Raw genomic sequence first — 5000 nt, 5'->3', positions numbered from 1 at the left:
AACCATACCGTTTGTTTGCCTACATATATGTGAATACTTATTGTTAATGTATTTTTAATGGCCTCATAACCCATGGCCAGGACAAAACAAACAAAGCCGGATAAATAACATTTCGTAGCGATGAAATGAGGTCCTCGTTTACAATGGAATTCGTAAACGACCACATATTGTCAACGACCAGTGTATGCACTCCCGTGTACTTTGCCTTGCCTTACGCGGCAGGTGGTGTTGCACATAGTGAAAACACACAGCCAAGCGGCCAAGATGGGTGGCTGGATGTCATTATGGCTAATTAAAAATGCCATATCATTCATGTTTGTTGGTGTTGCAAAACTCTTTGCTTCCTGACTTGATGCCGGGGCGGCATAAACGTTGAAATGTTTTCTGCCCACATTAATGAATTCCATTTGAAATTTTTTCTACGATTTGATGGCTATCTTCATTAGGCCGAATTAAATTTTTTTTTTGGAAAAAAAAACAGATAACTGCAATCGATTGCAGTCTACCTAATGCCAAAGATATTAGAAAGTACCTACTAGAGTCGGATCTTTTAGTAACGTAACCAACATATCGAAATATCCATTTCCGACCCTATAAAGTATATATAGGGTTGCCCAAAAAGTAATTGCGGATTTTTCATATAGTCGACGTTGACAAATTTTTTCACAGCTTGTGTCTCTGTAATTGCATTCTTCCTTCTGTCAGTTATCAGCTGTTACTTTTTGCTTGCTTTAGAAAAAAAGTGTAAAAAAAGTATATTTGATTAAAGTTCACTCTAAGTTTTATTAAAAATGCATTTGCTTTCTTTTAATAAATCCGCAATTACTTTTTGGGCAACCAATATATTCTTGATCAGCGTAAAAAACTAAGACGAACTAGACATGTCCGTCCGTCTGTCCGTCTCTCTGTTGAAATCACGCTACAGTCTTTAAAAATAAAGATATTAAGCTGAAACTTTGCACAGATTCTTTTTTTGTCCATGAGCAGGTTACGTTCGAAGATGGGCTTAATCGGACTATATCTTGATATAGCCCCCATATAGACCGATTTAGGGTCTTAGGCCCATACAAACCACATTTTTTATCCGATTTTGCTGTAGTTTGGGAAAGTGAGTTGTGTTAGGCCCTTTGACATCCCTCGTCGATTTTGCCCAGATCGGTTAAGATTTGGTTATAGCTGCCATATAGACCGATCCTCCGATTTAGGGTCTTGGGCCCATAAAAGCCACATTTATTATCCGATTTTGCTGAAATTTAGTACAGTGAGTTGTGTTAGACCCCTCGACATCTTTCTTTGATTTGGCCATGATCGATCCAGATTTGGATATAGCTGACATATAGACCGATCCTCAGATAAAGGGTCTTAGGCCAATAAAAGCCAAATTTATTATCCGATTTTGATGAAATTTTAGATAGCGAGTTGTGTTGGGCCCTTCGACATCCTTCGTCAATTTTGCCCAGATCGGTTCAGATTTGGATATAGCTGTCATATAGACCGATTCTCCGATTTAGGGTCTTGGGCCCATAAAAGCCACATTTATTATCCGATTTTGCTGAAATTTAGTACAGTGAGTTGTGTTAGACCCCTCGACATCTTTCTTTGATTTGGCCATGATCGATCCAGATTTGGATATAGCTGACATATAGACCGATCCTCAGATAAAGGGTCTTAGGCCAATAAAAGCCAAATTTATTATCCGATTTTGATGAAATTTTAGATAGCGAGTTGTGTTGGGCCCTTCGACATCCTTCGTCAATTTTGCCCAGATCGGTTCAGATTTGATTATAGCTGCCATATAGACCGATCTCTCGATTTAAGGTTTTAGACCCAAAAAAGGCGCATTTATGTCGTCGAAATTTGGGATAGTGAGTTGTGCTAGACCCCTCGATATCTTTCGTCAATCTTGCCCGGATCGGTTCAGATTTGGGTTTAGCTGCTATATAGACCGATCCTCCGATTTAGGGTCTTGGGCCCACAAAAGCCACATTTATTATCCGATTTTGCTGAAATTTGGGTCAGTGAGTTGTGTTAGACCCCTCAACATCTTCCGTCAATTTTACCCAGATCGGTTCAGATTAGGTTATAGCTGCTATATAGACCGATCCTCCGATTTAGGGTCTGAGGCCCATTAAAGCCACAATTATCATCTGATTTTGATGAAATTTGAGACAGCGAGTTGTGTTGAGCCCTTCGACATCTTTCGTCAATTTTGACCAGATCGGTTCAGATTTGGTTATAGCTGTCATATAGACCGATTCTCCGATTTAGGGTCTTGGGCCCATAAAAGCCACATTTATCATCCGATTTTTCTGAAATTTGGGACAGTGAGTTGTGTTGGGCCCTTCGACATCTTTCGTCAATTTGGCCCAGATCGGTTCAGATTTGGTTATAGCTGCCATATAGACCGATCTCTCGACTTAAGGTTTTGGACCCATAAAAGGCGCACTTATTGCCCGATGTCGCCGAAATTTGGGACGTTGAGTTAAGATAAGTCCCTTGACATACTTCTGCAATATAGCACAGATCGGTTCGAATTTGGTTATAGCTGCCATGTAGACCGATCCTCCGATTTAGGGTTATAGGCCCATAAAAGCCACATTTATTATCCGATTTTGCTGAAATTTGGGACAATGATTTGTGTTAGAATCTTCGACATTTGTCTGCAATTTTGCCCAAATTGGTCCAGATTTGGATATAGCTGCCATTTTGACCGATATCTCGATTTATAGTCTTGGCCCCATAATAGGCGCATTAATAATCCGATTGCACTGAAATTTGACACAATGACCTATGATAGGCTTCTCGACATCCGTTTTTTTAAAACATAGCTACAAAAATGACCAATATTTTGTTATACACAATTGAACATTGACTTGTACTTATTAGTAATTGGGCCTAATCGGAACATATTCCGATATAACTGCTATGGGACATAAGGTATGCAATTTTCACCGGATTTTGATGAAAGGTGGTTTACATATATACCGGAGGTGTTGGGTATCCAAAGTTCGACCCGGCCGAACCTAACGCCTTTTTACTTGTTTGAGTATAATTTCCTACTGGCACTATTGCCTTAGATATTGGATTTTTTAAACTTTCTCTTGAATAAACTTTCTTTTTTCCTATCACCATAAGTAGTTTATTTAGAATTTTTGTTTATGACCTTGCTCTGCCTAGCATCTGACCTAAAAACTAGAAAGATTAAAAAAAATTGAAGAATGAAATTTTTTTAATAAAAAAATTTTATTTTACAATCTCAAGATTTGCTTTCTCCTTCTTAAGTTGTTACCCCCCAGCAACCACTTTAGTGACAGTGGTAATAAACAACTTGAAAATTAAGAAAAACTCAAAGCAGAGACGACGACATGAAATGAAGAAAATGGAAAACAAAAGTTTCCGCAGTAAACTTTTCAAAGCAACAAAAAACCGCACTTTAGTAGTTCGCTTGAAATTGGCAAAGAGGAGCATTGGAAATTGCGCAAGAAAAATTTGATGCTTTAAAGCACTACCGAGAGTTTTCACGACAAAATTTCATTGTTGAGAGGTTTTCATGATAATCGAAAACAAGTAAAGACGAGCTAAAGTCGGCCAAGGATGCAAGCTAAGTCGCCGAAATTAAAACTATGTGTACCATTATAGCTTAATCGAACAAATTTTGCAGCTTCTAAGAGCTTAAGATGTAGAATCGGGCGGTTGGTTTATATGAGAGCTATATAAGGTTATTCGCCGATTTGTACTGTACTAGGCACAGTTGTTGTAAGTCATAGTAGAACAGCACATGCAAAATTTCAGCCGAATAGGGCAAAAATTGCGACTTGTTAGACTCCAGATGTGAAAGGCAATGAAAGGCAAATGCAAAATTTCCATAAAATATGTTCTAGAGGAAAAATTTCAATCAAATAGTCTCGAGAGACAAAATTTGGCTCAGGTTCAGTCTCCTTTGATTAATGTTTCTAAGCACAAAATTTGAAAAAACAAGTAAAAAGGCGTTAAGTTCGGCCGGGCCGAACTTTGGATACCCACCACCTCGGGTATATATGTAAACCACCTTTCATCAAAATTCGGTGAAAATTTCATACCTTATGACCCATATCAGTTATATCAAAACATGTTCCGATTTGGACCAAATACTAATAAGTACAGTAGCTATATCTAAAAATTAACCGATCTGAACCATATACGACACGGATGTTGAAAAACCTAACATAAGTTACTATGTAAAATTTCAGTGAAATTGGATTATAAATGCGCTTTTTATGGGGCAAAGACTTTAAATCGAGAGATCGGTCTACATGGCAGCTATATTCAAATCTGGATCGATCTGGGCAAAATTGAAGAAGGACGTCGAAGAGCCTAACTAAACTCACTGTCTCAAATTTCAGCGACATCGGACAATAAATGCGTCTTTATGGCCCCAAAACCTAAAACCTAGATATCGGTCTATATGGCAGCTATATCTAAATTTGGACCGATCTGTGCGATATTGCAGATGTATGTCAAGGAGCTTAACTTAACTCACTGTCCCAAATTTCGGCGACATGGACAATAATTGAGCATTTTATGGGCCCAAAACCTTAAATCAAGAAATCGGTCTATATAGCAGCTATATCCAAATCTGAACCGATCTGGGCCAAATTGAAGAAAGATGTCGAGGGGCCTAACGCAACTCACTGTTGCAAATTTCAGCAAAATCGGGTAATAAATGTGGCTTTTATGGGCCTAACACCATAAATCGGAGGATCGGTCTATATGGCAGCTATATCCAAATCTGAACCGATCTGGGCCAAATTGACAAAGGATGTCGAAGGGCCTAACACAACTCACTGTCCCGAATTTCAGTGGAATCGGATAAAAGATGTGGCTTTTATGGCCCTTAGACCCTAAATCGGAGGGTCGGTCTATATGGCAGCTATATCCAAATCTGAACCGATCTGAGCCAAATTGACGAAGGATGTCGAAGGGCCTAACGAAACTCACAGTCCCAAATTTCAGCAAAATCG

Source organism: Stomoxys calcitrans, chromosome 1 (assembly GCF_963082655.1).
Source record: "Stomoxys calcitrans chromosome 1, idStoCalc2.1, whole genome shotgun sequence".
NCBI lineage: Eukaryota > Metazoa > Arthropoda > Insecta > Diptera > Muscidae > Stomoxys > Stomoxys calcitrans.
The sequence above is the reverse complement of the archived record's forward strand: the minus strand, read 5'-3'. Positions refer to the sequence as shown.